The sequence below is a fragment of the Pseudonaja textilis genome, chromosome 2, assembly GCF_049901715.1.
Source record: "Pseudonaja textilis isolate UNSWEBS1 chromosome 2, rPseTex1.2, whole genome shotgun sequence".
Classification (NCBI taxonomy): Eukaryota; Metazoa; Chordata; class Lepidosauria; order Squamata; family Elapidae; genus Pseudonaja; species Pseudonaja textilis.
This window is the reverse complement of record NC_141991.1, coordinates 227,751,799-227,766,799: the sequence shown is the minus strand read 5'-3', so window position 1 is coordinate 227,766,799 and position 15,001 is coordinate 227,751,799. Positions and strand designations below refer to the sequence as shown.

At 36.6% G+C, this 15,001-nt stretch overlaps 1 long non-coding RNA gene across 1 annotated transcript in view; it reads right to left on the bottom strand.

Moving 5' to 3' along the window:
- Positions 1-510: 510 nt before the first annotated feature.
- Positions 511-15,001, bottom strand: part of LOC148127400 (uncharacterized) — a 31,598-nt gene continuing 17,107 nt past the window's right edge. The window contains exon 3 of the long non-coding RNA XR_015742339.1: positions 511-699. This is a non-coding gene — a long non-coding RNA (uncharacterized LOC148127400). The remainder of the gene's footprint in view (positions 700-15,001) is intronic.

The window sequence follows — 15,001 nt, the reverse complement described above, 5'->3', positions numbered from 1 at the left end:
ATTCAGTATGACGTAGGGCCTATTTTAGTTTTCTGGTTGTAAAAATGCATTAAAAAAAACCACTATAGTACTATTTGGTAAATCAGAAAGGAAGCAGTGGAATGAGCAAGGACAATTTTCCATGACTAAGTGAGGGAAACAAAAATAAAAGTATTGGCTCTTTATTGCTTTTGCAACAATAAATTAGCTTCAAAAATAGCTGACTAATAACATGGTAGGTAAATTGACCTAATGGCAATTCAGAAAACTGGCTAGATGTTGACTTTATTTGATTTAATGGAACTGTGCAATGACCCCCAAATATTCTCTTTTTTAACTGCCGTAATATATAGTATATATGGTAGATACCTGAATAACTAACTGTCCAAAGTGTATGCTAGCCTTTCTCCAGCATAGCACTGTCTCTGTAAATTGGACTACAATATCCATCATGCTCAGCAAGTCATTAGTAATAGAGGCTGGGGATGTGCAGCTATGAAGTACAACCTGTTCAGTCTGACCTGTTTTTTTTAGGGTTCTCGACAATGTATAGTTAAAAAAAAAAGTCAAGATGCAGCTGTGATCGTGCAATCCACCTATTTTTAATGCACATTGTGCATTAAAGCAGTCCTGTGGACATCCATGTATTTTGTCATAATTTACAGGATTGTTGTGAGGATAAAATGATGAGGGAAAAACCATGGATACAGTCTTGGCTTCCTGGAAGAAAAAAAAATTAAATGAAATAGTTTATTATTGATAGGGTTCAATAATAGAAATTACATTAAGCAAATACAAGCAAAGCAGATAACCAAACAATATCAGAAATGGAGTGGCATATAAATAAAAACAAGTAACTTTATATAGGTAGTTATAGGGAGATTAATATAGGTAAGCAGGGGTGGGCGGCTGCGGGTTTGCACAGGTTTGGGCAATCCTCTTGCTAAGATTCTGAGCGGTTCGGCAAACATGCAAATCCAACCCCTGGCTGGCCCTTCCTACCCTGCCCTACCCTTCTCAGGAGTCCCCATGTGGCCTGTTTTGGATGCCAGGTAAGTGCAGGGCCCACACGGAGGCTTTGGAAGGGCAAAAAATGAAGTTCTGGAAGGTCTCCAGAAGGCCTCTGGAGCCCAGGGAGGCCATTTTTGCCCTCCTGTAAGATTGAGGAAAGCCTTCAGAGCCAGGGGAGGGCAAACCCTTCCCCGCCAAGGTATAGGAGACTGACTAGGCCACACCCACCCAGAAACCGGGCAGAGAACCAGTTGCTGAAATTTTTGAAGCCCACCCCTGTAAATAAGTAAATATTTCTAATCTTGAACACAACCCTACAAAGCAGACCAGTGTTGTTGCTTTTTACCATGAAAGCTGGAAGTGATAGTGCTACAACGACATCAAGTACTCTTCGTGCCAGATTGGGACTGAACTAAAAATCTTCTGAGTCATACTTTGAGCTCCTTCAATTGTTTCATTATCCTACAGGCTGAAGAGGTAAAGCTCCTAAGCAAAAATAATTTCAAACCTAAGCATTTCGGTTCAGATTTTAAAGGCTTCCTTTTCACCTTTCCAGATGTGCACAAGTCAGCACATATCATCTCTTGTATCTTTGTCTAAAATTTGATTTATCCCATTTCTTTATTAATCTGAATAAAAGTGCATGAAAGTATATGTTTCTTTCTGCACAGTTTTTAAAAATGCATTTTAAATTAATGGTAACGTATTATGGCTTTTTGCTGCTCATTGTATCAGAAATGTCAGAATTAATTATTGTTACTAGATAGTTAATTCCCAAGCACCTTGCCATTGGGAAGATTAAATCCCTCTAGCTTCCCTAAAGACAATCTCCTCAGTCTTTAATCATTTTGTTTGAATTATTGAAAATAACTTTAAATTAAAGTACAGTATGTCATACTTCAAGATGCCCAAAAGAAAACCAAAATATACTTGAAAAAGAAATCTGAAACTGAAGTGGGTAGACTCTATTAAAATATATCTCTACCTACAAACAAAATTATTTGCCAGTTATTGGACTACAATTCCCATTGCCATTTGTCATAATGGCAAATGATGATGGGATTGGGCACGCCTGATGTGGAGTTTACTTCTGTCTTTTTTCCACAGTAGAACATGGTGACAGCTGCCTCACAAAGCACATTTTATCAACCCTAAAAAATGTTTTTACCTTTGACATTTATCAAAAGATCTACATTTATAACACTCAACGGGCATTTATTGTCTGTAGTTTTATTTTTCTCCTTACTGATAGCCTATGAAGAGAGTCATGGCACACACCCCTGGCAAAAAGTAAGATCTTTTGGGGTATGAGTTCCTTCCCATATGTGCAAATTATGTGTTCCATTCAGGTTATAATTGGGGCTTTGGCTTCATTTTTGGAACACTCTGTGCTCAGCAAATTTGTTTTCAAGTTTCATTTTTTCCATTTAATAATGATTGTAACTTTGTTTTAAGCTTTGTTCATATCCCAAGGAAAATAAGTTTTGTATGAAAAATTTCAGGTTTCGACGCCTTAATTACTTAACCAAAACATTGATACCTTTAGGGTGAAACAAAGAAAAACAAATCTTGGGAGCAGGGGGGCAGGGGCAAAGGTGTAGGGTCTGAAAAATGGTTAGCCTAGGAGAGCATGAAATAAAAGAAGCAGAAGCTCAAGTCAAGATTTGTATGGTAAATTATGCAAAGAATTTTATTTGACCTGATTTGGTGGCAGAACAAGGCATAAAATGCAAAGTACATTTAATCTGGAAAGATTTACTTACAAATTATACCCAGACAATTTTCTAAAATTAGATTTTCTTCGAACTCAGATTTCTCATTGGAGCTATTCCTACTTAGTTCTTGCTGTCTGAAATGCTTGTGATGCCTATTGCTCATTTCTTTACTTATACATGTCTTCTGAAGGACCAAAAATCCAGCCATAAAATACAGTGAAAGCAAACAACTAAGGCAATAGAAAGCTAAATCATATACAGCAAACAGTACATTCTACATCTCTAGAGCTCCACTCGTGAGATGAATAATTTGTAATCCATGAGCTATATTCATCTGTTACCACCTCTGTTGCATACTCAAAGAGTGGACAGAGACAATATTATAAATCAGTGGTCTGAGGAGGGCTGAGGGGATTTAAGGGGTGAAAAGGATGGCTGAGGCTATATTTCAAACATTGCAAAGCTTAAGATCTTACCATCTGTCCCTATCCAATTAAAACAATTCAATTATGAGAAAAATAAGGATTTACATTTAGGCAAGAAAAACGAAATGCACAGGTATAGAATAGGTTGTGCCTGGCTCAATAGCTGTAATGGCGAGAAGGGTCTAGTAGTCTTAAGGATCTTAAGTGTATAACCACTTAAATATGAGCCAGAAGTGTGCTGCAGCTGCCAAAAAAGCTGACACAGTCTTAGGTTGCATTGACAAAGAGATAATATCAAGTTCACATGTTAGTACCACTTTGTACTTCCATGGTAAGACCACATTTGGAATACTGCATCTAGTTTTGGTCATCACAATTCAAAAAAGATGTTGATACTCTGAAAAGAATGCAGAGAAGAGCAAGAAAGACAATTAGGGGGCTAGAGGCTAAAACATGGTGAAACTGAGTATGTCTAGTCTAATAAAGACAAGAATTAAGAGTGATGTGTTAGCTGTCTTCCAGTACTTGAGGGGCTGACACAGAGAAGTGGGGATCAACTTATTCTCCAAAGCATATGAGGGCAGGACAAGAAATAGCAGTGGAAGATCATCAAAGAGAAATTCAACATAGAACTAAAGAGAAATTTCCTGACAGAACAATCCATCAATGGAACAGTTTGCTTCCAGAAATTGTGGGTTCTACATCACTGGAGGTTTTTAAAAAGAAATTGGTCAGTTATTTGTGTAGTATAGGATCTCCGGATTGAGCAGGGGTTTGAGCTAGAAAACCTCCAAGGTCCCTTCTGTTATTCTGTAATCTTTTGACATGGTATAATTGTTAAGGTGCTAGAGCAGAACTGGGAAGGCATAGATTCAAGTATACCCTCACCCTGAGTAACTGTGATGACCCAGGGTGGGATACAAAATAAACACAGTCACAAAAATAGGTGAAGCCCCTTTTATTCCTTCACTTTGCTTCAAAGCTCCAAATATCCTTGACTGGAGACAAAAAACTCCCCCACAAGCAGTTAAGAAAAGGAGGAAATGCCGTTTAAACTAAAAATGCCTATAAATTATAAAGAGTAAAAACGACACAAACCATACTGAAGCAATTAAGGGAACCATGAAAGATAAGGGCTTGAAGATGTAAGAGAGGAATGACAGACTAGAGATATTTCCATGCTTTGTTTCCAGCACTGGCCCATACACATGTCAGTCCTTTTAGCCAGTTCTCACAGCTGCATCCCATGAAGAGGATCAAGGCCCTTTCCTCCCCTGTAGACTATGCCATTCACGTCTCTCCCTTATCCTTTCCTTCCTGCATGCCCTAGGATGGAGAGGGAATGGGCCTGAGTCTTCCTCTGACTGCCCAGCCGGCCTCTGCCCTTCCCCAGCCTCCTCCACAACCTCCGGAGCCACACTCCCTGTCGGCTGTTCCTCCTTTCCCTCAGAGTCAGTCTTCAACAGGGACAGGACAGTAACTTTGTCCAACTTTCTCAGTCCATTCTAACTCATAGGATGTTTACTGAATGAAAAAAAAATAAGAAAGGAATACTACGGATTTTGGGTTTTGGTCCTTGACAAAAAGTAGATTATAAATTTAACAAATACAAACCAACCAACCAACCAACCAAACAAACAAACAATCTAAGGGAGTTTTCAGTGAAACTGCTTTCTTTATGATTTTGTAAAAGAAGATTAGAGAGAACTGTAAGATTTTTATCAAATACCACTAGTAATCTTTCTGACTTAACAACACGGTTGAAAGAAACAGTCCCTGTATGTAGACAGAGGGGAATAAAATAGTCTGTATGTGCAATGAATGCTTGGAAAGCAATTATGTTTTAATACCCTTAAGTAATTCCTAGTGTTACAAAATGCTTCCCAACCTTTAGATGTTACTTCATGAAGATGAGCTCCAGGACATTTATTGAGGTTGCTTCTGTCCATCATTAGAGAGAAGGAGCTGTGTTTTTATGCGCTCTCTTGCTTGCAGGTTTACAGAATGCTGTCATAAGAAAATTAGTAATCTGAATTATTGTCCTGTGTTTCCTACCCAGCATAAACCATATAAATTTTATTACAGTTGGGGGCTGAGAACCATAAAAACCTTATCACACAGATTATCTTCTGTGACTAATATTTAGCTCTCTTTCTAGTTCAGTCTGAAGCTCTGTGGGATTTTATGAGCATCATTTCTACAGAGGCCTAGAACATCTCTTTCATGAAAATCTGGCTGTTGGTTAGCTGGTCATCCAGGGTAATTCTTTAAAAGAACAGTTGTATTATGACTAATCATCATAAATGTGAACTTGAAATTGAAATTTAGAAATCCCTGAACAACTTTCTGAAAATTCATGCTGTATAATGGAACTGGGAAAAATGAACCACCTATGTATTTTTCACTTTCCCTTTTCATTAAGTTTGGAGTAAGAAAAGAAGAAGAAAAGAAATAGTTCCATAGAAGTTGAATATTCTTCCTCAACATACAAACACATTCAGGGCAGAAATGGATCAGACTTATGCCCATCTGAAATGTAATTGCAAGAATCTTGATATATTTCTTGCAACTTAAAATGTGAAAAGCAATACTATATTCAGGGTTTAATACCCCCATTTCCATGAAATAGTTTATCCACTCAATATAAACACCTATTTTAAACCTTCCTAGGATGAATAGATAGATTTCCAATTTAATAGAAATGTCTTGAATTGAAACCTGACAAAATCTCCTTGCGCGATTGAAGAATGAAGCATATTAAAGCATTTTAAATCAAGAAAGTGCTCTAAATACCAATGGTATAAAGAGTTCACTATTCCTAGAGTTAAGTAAAATGCTCATTTAGGTTTTTTTTTTCCCCAAATTTGCTAAGTTTTTCATAAATTCGAGGAATACTTTAAGAAACCTGAGATAATATGAAAGGGAGATTCCTCTATTCAAGGAATTGCTTTACAAGCCTGGTTTTTCTAAGATGGATTTAAAACTCTCTACTTTTAGAAATTACATCCTGTTTTTCCATTACAAGTACATCATCTTTATCAGCTTTGTGGCAAGTACATCTATTGAATTTGGGAAGTACATATTGATTGTAATTTCCTTCCTTCCTTCCTTCCTCCCTCCCTCCCTTCCTTCCTTCCTCCCTCCCTCCCTCCCTCCCTCCCTTCCTTCCTTCTTTCCTCCTTCCCTCCATTCCTTGCTCCCTCCTTCCCTAAAATTTAATTATAAATAGGACAAGAATTTGGAATTACTATTTCTAACTGAACATAGCAGAAAACAAGAAAACAAGAAGAAAATAACACTGACGAAATAATTCATGCGAAATAATTTTCCAATTGTCTTTGCAAAATCTATGCCTACTGGAATATTTCCCTCTTGGTTGCAAAACATCCAGAGATCTACTGGAGTTTAAAATCCAGCTAGTGAATCTGCTAAGCACCCATTTACAATAATAAGTATTGTAATAATAAGTTACTTATATAAAGGTAACACCTTGGTCCATCTTCATTGAAAAACTGAAGGACATTGTAGGACCTGTGATTAGTTTCTGCAAGTTTACACAGAAGTAATGAGAAGAGAAAAGCCATTCAATTGCTCACAAACATGGTTTTACATCGATGAGGAATGATTTATGAACCACAAATGGGAGGTGCCCCAGAACCACAAACTGTTCCTACTAACTTAATGGGAATTGGTTGTGATGGCTTTGAAATTTAAACAGAAGTGTGGTTTGCAAGTCATGGTGTGGTCCTTCAAAAGTCAAGTTAAAAACAAAACATGTATTTTCCTGATTAGGATTGTGAAAAGAAGAGAAGGGGGGTTATCAGAAGTTTCACACTTTCCCTGCTATTGCTCATAAAACATTGATAGCACTTGCATAATTTAGCACTGGAAGCAATGTCAGGGAGATTGGCTCAGAGTTGAATCCATGATTAATACCTTAACTTGAAACTCAGGTGGAAGAGCTGGGAAAATTAATGAACAATATAAATAAAATTGGACAAGATGAGCTTATGGCTTGTTTAATGTAAAGTTTACACAATTCTCTGCTCATGTGTCTTGTCATTTTTGTTGTCATCCCCTTGTTACCTTGTATAAAAAAAATCAATGTTCTTTTGAAAAAAGCAACTAAATCAAAAGCATTGGGAACAAGAACATTACAGGAGTATATGGAGGTCAGAGCTTTTGCTGAGTATTAATGTCCTCTGTGGATTAAATATTTTAAAAGGGTTTTTTTTTAGTGAGTAAATCTCCCCTAAATCTCCCAAAATTCTTTCCTGATTGTCCAATGATGTAAATATTCATATTTATGTTTTAATGCAGAATAACAACAGATTAGAAGACCAACCTTCTGTTCAGGCAGGAAACTCTATACCATTTAAGACAAATGGTTGTCCAATCTCTTCTTACAAACCTCCAGTGTTGGAGTATTCACAACTTCTGGAGGCAACTTGTTTCACTGCTCAATTGTTCTAACTGTCAGGAAATTTCTCTTTAGTTCTAGGTTGCTTCTCTCCTTGATTAGTTTTCATCCATTGCTTCTTGTCCTACCCTCAGCTGCTTTGGAGAATAGGTTGACTCCCTCTTCTTCTTAGATATTGGTACACTGCTCTCATGTATGTCATATTCATACATATAGTTAGGCCAATCTGGCACACTGGTAAGAAAATCATCAACAGGATGGATCAGCTGGTGAGAATCAAATTGAACCCTTTCCATTATCTTTCATTTTCTTATCATTGATTGAGAGCATGGTGTTTCGATTATCTATCAATCTAATTAGTCAAACCAGCCAGCAGTAACCTTGATGTTTCCTTTTATGATGAAAGTTCAAAATTTGGATTCTTTCAAGCTTACAATATTCTGAGTAAAACACTATTGTTTTTCTGCTCACTCAGTTTGTTTCATTGAAGAGGGAGATCAGAATAGTAAAAATTAGGGCTAACAGATGTGAAAGGCAAAAATTCAAATGGCCCTTACGTGATAGGAAAGAGATATAGAAAAATATTACCGTCCAGGGATTGTCTGGATATTTGCAACCTATTCTTATAGTAACTCCAATATAAATACTATAATACAAACAGCTAATCCGGAAAACTAACTCCTACATGAAATTAAGCCCTCGGTGGTCAATTGTTCATGTCAGTGGGTTTGTGAAGATTAACTGAAGATTAATCTTTTTCCTTTGCTCCTGAAACAAAGATGAACTCTCAGATATTTCATCTCAGTTTCCTTTTCACTTTCTATCCCCATGGTACTCCTAGGGATGGAAAAGGGTCTAAAAGGGTTGGGTATGGGTGAACTTCCTAAAAGCCAACATGGGGAAGAGGATCGTTTCTGCTGGAAGGTTGGGACGCAGGCAGCCAAGTTCAGAGTATCCTATGTTGCAACCTAGAGGACTTAAAACTATCTGCAGTATTCTTTGTGACTTCACTAGCTCCTTAAGGATCACCATTGCTGGAAGACAGATGGGAATGATCTGCTGCAGAGAATGGCTAATTTAACAATTATGTAATCTGGACTGTTTGCTTTAAACTTTTTATTTTATTCCTGCTAGGTTTATTTTTGTTTCAATAGAATAGAATACTTTATTGGCCAAGTGTGATTGGACACACAAGGAATTTGCCTTGGTGTAAATACTCTCAGTATACATGAAAGAAAAGATACATTCGTCAGGAGTCAAGAATTGTAAGGTATGACACTTAATGATAGTCATAGGGTACAATAAGCAATCAATCACACTAGGAAACAGTCAATATAAATCATAAGTATACAAGCGACAAAGTTACAGTCATACAGTCACAAGTGGGAGGGGATGGGTGATAAGGAGTGAAGACAAGATTAACAGTAATAGTAGTGCAGACTTTGTAATAGTTAAACAGGGTTGAGGGAATTATTTGTTGAGCAGAGTGATGGCTTTCGGGAAAAAACTGTTCTTGTGTCTAGTTGTTCTGATGTGCAATGCTCTATGGTGTCATTTTGAGGGAAGGAGTTGAAACAGTTTATGTCCGGGATGTGAGGGGTCTGTAAATATTTTCACAGCCCTCTTTTTGACTCATGTAGTATACAGGTCCTTGACTGAAGGCAGGTTGGTAGTAATTGTTTTTTCTGCAGTCCTAATTATCCTCTGAAGTCTGTGTCTGTCCTGTTGGGTTGCAGAACCAAACCAGACAGTTATAGAGGTGCAGATGACAGACTCAATCATTCCTATGCAGAACTGGATCAGTAGCTCCTTGGGCAGTTTGAGCTTCCTGAGTTGGTGCAGAAAGAATATTTTTTGTTGTGCTTTTTGTCAGTACTTGTTATAGTTTGGGAATGTAGTATAGCTGCTCTAAGACTGACATTGGAACTGCTTTGTGTCCAAATGATTCATTTCTAGCATTCTTTCTGCCCTCTAATGGTGCCTAAACCACAATTTTTTAAAGGTCTTGATTTTGAAATTTTGTTAATAGGGCCTATAAAATTCATAGCACATCAATGGAAACATTACATCTCACAATAATTTTGTTTTTGCAAACTATGGTCTATAATATCTCCTTTTGGGAGGGCGTTGTCTTTACAATTGTCCCTGCTCCAGTTTCTGTATGCATTGTAACAGACAACCCTTGAACAGGATAATATTCCCATACTCTCCAGATTGCTTAACATTTGTATCCCAGTAACAATTATTTAGAACATCAGCATGGATTAATAAAAACTTGAAACAATTGAAAATGATAGTAAAAATTGTTTAAAAATGTAAATCCAGTAGTTTTTAGTTATAATAGTCAAATTTTCACCTCTGTTCTTACTCCCTTTCATTTAATTGATTATGATTATGTGCTCTCAAGTTGTTGGTGACTCCTAGCAGCCAAATAGAACATTTTCTTTATGATGATCTGCCCCTAACAACAGGTCTTTCATCTGTTGCAATGGTATATTCATTGCCACTGTATACTTTGTTGCTGATTATTCTCTTTCCTTCCATCTTTCCCAAAATTAGAGTTCTTTCCAGAGAGCTAGGCCTTTGCATAATGTAAAGGAGGATAATTTGAGCTGGATCATTTGTACCTTGAGTGAGATTCTGGATTGATTCATTGGATGATCCATTTGTTTTATATTTTCAGCAGTCTTCTCCAACACTTCAAATGTGTACCTTCTCCTCCTCTCTTGATTCTTCAGTGTCTAGTTTTGCTTCTGTTGATTATCACAGGGAAAACAATTACCTGCATAATTCTGATTTTTATGTAGACGCATTCCAACATCTAAATATCTTTTCCAAGGCCTTCATGGCTGCTCTACCAAGTTTGTGTACCTTTACTGAGTTTTTTGCACTTACATAATGCCTTTGAACATTATCATCTTGCTGAGCCAAAGTCCAGACTTTTGAATGGACACAATAATTTTACATGATCAATAAACATGGGCTAAAATTATAGATTAATAGTTTTATCCTTTTAAATTTATTTTATTAAAGTTATTTGCCATCTGTCTCACTGCAAGGTAACTCTTAATAGCCATTTTATGAACTCACATTCACACTGGTATGAAAGGCTCAAGGTTTTTCAAAAATTTCCAATTCCATTGGAAAAAGCAGAAGGCTTTCTCTTTTTCTTGTGGTGTCTTCTCCTTTCTTCTCCGTTCTATATAAGTTGATTAGCAATGATCTCTCATCTCTCACTGGAATTTGATCATTAAGATAATTCAATTATTTCATTCACCATCTTGTTCTAGTATTGCTGATGCCACAGGTGTTTTTCTGGGTGTTCCCAACATGTTGGGATTAGAAGAGTGTCCAGCCCAATTTCTTGGGAAGATTCCTTTAGCAGTAAGCAAGTTGTTAAGCAATTAATCATCAAGCTGAAACAGAGTAGCAAGCTTCAAACCATTTCATAATCCAGCATTCACACACATATAACTAGTGGCTCTAGTTAATTATTACAATACTTTTCTTACTTAGGTCTGATTGCAGTGTTATTTTGTGGTTCAGTCTTGCTGCTTCCTCCCCTAATCATCCCATATCAATCAGGAATGCTGTGTAGCTATCTATGCAGGACTACAGGGAGTGACTTATATGTCTGTGGAAATTTACCACACTTTCTAAAGGGGGAACTCGAATTCATTTTAAAAAATCTATTAATTTATCTTGCTATAATTTAAAGTCACTTGTAATATGCACACCTCCAAAGTCAGACTGTATATCAAATGTCATTTGAAAGTTGCCATATGTGGATGGAAAAAATATATAACTTCAGGAAATCCCTAAATTGGAATAAATCTCTGCACTACTCAGTTATAATGTAGATGTTTACTTAAACATATCCTTATAAGGAAAGAGACGAAAGGTCTTATAATAAACATAGATTTCATCTGCAAATTTCTTCCTTAAACAAAAGCTACAAAGGTAATGGTCATGGACTGATATTTTAGGTGAGCAGATAATTTTCTCTTGTTCTTCCATATCCTGAAGAAAAGTATTAAGAGACACAGATCAATTTTCTTAATAGTATGCCTTAAACTTATTTTTCCATTTTCTTCCCTTTAATGGGAAATAGGGAGTCTTAGTTATCTAATCAAGCCTTTTTCACTCATAATGAAAGCCATGCAGAAATTGAATCACTGATTCACTTAATAGCAACCCCATCTTATGCCATCAACTTGACTATAATTGACAGAGTACTTTTTTATGGATGAACTTTTTTTTGTCTTTATTCAAGTCAGTGTGAGAAAATTGCTTCTGTTATAATACAAGATACATTAATACCATTTCATAATTTTTAAGAAAACCCAAATCATAAAGAGACATTCTTATTTTTATCCAACTTTAACACCATGGTTTGATCTTAAGTCAGATTTTGATTAACAAAATAAGCGTAATAGTAAGTGCTATTTCAAAAGAACCAAGAATACATTATTTGAAAATAGGGATACTGCTTTGATACCTTTTCTCCAAGAGGAGAAATATTGTGCTCTTCCTGTCAAGGAAAAAAGCATACCAATTTGGAGGTATGTGTATTCAGGAAAGATATTGAACTTAAACAAATCCATTGACATTTTTTTTCTTTATCTTCTCTATTTCAGATATTGTTTTGCTTATTTTTATTAGCTGCTTTGTGTGTTTGCTCAGTTTGTCATTACTATTCTGTCTAGAATCTAAAGGGAAGAAATAATTCTAAGCCAGCAGTACTTTGCTTTTGCCCCCAAAGCAAAGCAATCCAGAAATCAGAGCAGCCCAGCCTACACACAGTTAATGTAGATCAGCTGTAAATCTTGGCAGTCCTAGAACATAGCTCTCAAGAGTTCAATGGAAATGAATCTTGAGCACTTTGGGTTTGTATCCTGGGTTAATTTGACCTTGGCTGCAGATTGCCCTGGGAACATATTTTTAGGTCATGGAAGATACAGGTCAACATTTTTTCTGACATTGCAAATGAATGTTTTGCAAGCAAAGTTTTGATAAAAGCTTATATAATGCACAAGGCATGCCAGTGCACAGAGTCGAGTGCATACTTAAGTGCTATTTTCTCTTTTGTCATTTATGTGCCTGAATTAAGCTTATTTTAGGTGAAAGAAAGGGAGAGAATGTTTATTGGAAGAAAGAAAATGTATGGAAAGTAGGCCAATTCTATATTTCTCCCAGTTGATCCTTCCAGTTCCTTAGTAGAATTTCACACAAGCAGGGCTGTAAAATCTGCCACTGGGCTTGTGTAAATAAAGTACTATCAGTCAGTCTGTACATATCTGTTGATGTGCAGAATATTTCATATGGATGTTCTGTATTAAAAAGAAGGCATCTAAATTCAATCAAAAAGAAGAAGGAAGAGCTAAAGGGGAATCCAGAGATGAGAAATCTAGACAACAGTTTGTATAGAGAGGAGTGGGTACCTTTAAATTGTATTGCCGAAACAATACATACAAAAGAAGAGAAGAGTTCAGTAATGGACCATAATATTTGTTTACAGAAATTTAATCACAGTTTAAAATAAGCAAACAGGAAACAGTGGAAAAGCCTACAAACTCCCCAGGAGAATCACCATCAGTCAGAATAAACGGCAAAAGACAATATTAGATGGATAACTGTTCATAAAGTTAACCAGCAGGTTTGTGCCCAAGAACAGCTGGAGAACTAAGAGCTACAACCAGGGTTTATGTAGTAACATATCAATTTCAGAAAATGGGGTAATTTGTCATCACCAGGAGATAATTGCAACACAGGAACTAGAATGTATGATGGAAATCTACCCTGATTAGGAGGAAAGAGCAACTTATTTAATTAGATTTCCTTGGTTGACCTCATTAGTTTTGCATAGAGTAACTTAAAAAAAATTCCTGGCAGAAGAGCTGACATTTTACAACTAAGCTATAATTATGGGTGTGTGTGTATACACACACACACATACACTCACATTTTCATGGAGAAAATATTTAGGTGGTCACTAAGAATCAACACCATGTTAATGGTACATAATCATCAATAAATTAATTCCCAAGGTGTTGCCAATTGTCCAAGTTAAAATTAGGAAAATCAATGCATAAATTAAGGTTCTCAAATGAGATTTTCTTCTTTGTTTGGTGTTGGTGGGGCAAGTAGAAGAGTAACTTGCATGAGGTGGAAAAAAGATTTCTGTATCCAGTCAGTCAAATGTAGGGCAAATGAGCAGGCCCTGGGGCCTCTTTTTGATTGCTATTCATCTACATATCTGGCTAGCATTTTATGGTTGATACTTTAGAAAGGATTCTTATGCATTTTTCTCACAATATCTGATCCTTAATTGGAGTGTAGGGTTAGGCAAGGACATTTTGCATAGGCAATACTGTAGAAGATGGTGTACTTCTTTCCACTACACAAATGAGGCATATTTGGTTAATAGCTGCAACTTATTTTGGCATTCGCAAAGAAACTGCATAGTTCGTTGCTCCTCCAAGGAGGCACACACACTTGTATACTTTGCTATTGTCCCTATTCCCCTACACCAGGAGTCTTCAAACTTGACATCTTTAAGACTTGTGAACTTCAACTCCCAGAATTCCTCCTCCAGTCATGTTAGCTGAGGAATTCTGGGAGTTGAAGTCCACAAATCTTAAACTTGCCAAGTTTGAAGACCCTTGCCCTACACCTACCATCTGAGCCAACTGTCTTACTCTGTCTAATGACAGAGCTAGACTACAGCATGGACAGTATATTGTACATTGGAATGATCTAAAGCAGGACTCTCCAACTATGGCAATTTTCAGAGTTGTGGATGTCAACTCCCAAAATTCCCAAGCCAGCCATGGGGAATTCTGGGAGTGGAAATCCACAAGTCTTAAAGATGTCAAAGTTGGACACCCCAATCTAAAGTTTTTGTTGTATCAAGTCCTTTTATATATATTATTGTATTGTAATGAGACGGTATTTCTACCAAATATGAACTGTTATCCAAACAAGGTTATGACAAAAGGATAGTACAGTTTGCCTGCAAGCAACCCCCATGGTGCTTTTATTTTTCTCTATGTGGAAGATTCCTGGGGTCATGAGCAGACCTGAGTGAGTTCAGTAAACATAATAGCTGCAAACCATTCTCTAAGATCAGTCCAGTCTCCTTGCATGCAAGGGAAGAGGGAATTAAGGAAGTTTTATACACTAGTTTTCTAAAGTATATCTCTGCTACCTTTTATTTCTGATCTTCATGGATTTTGTGGCTTGTGAACTGATATACTTTCCTAATTAGACTATCATGAGGTTATTTTCAGAAGCTTTGCTGAACTCACATAAACTGGAGCTGAACTCCCACATTTCTTTTAAATTACCTAATCAAAAATTAAAATTCCTCTGACAAAGCTTGTTCTTGACAAAGGCATGTTGGCTTCTCAAATCATTTCATTATTTTCAACTTTCTTATCAGTAATATAGAA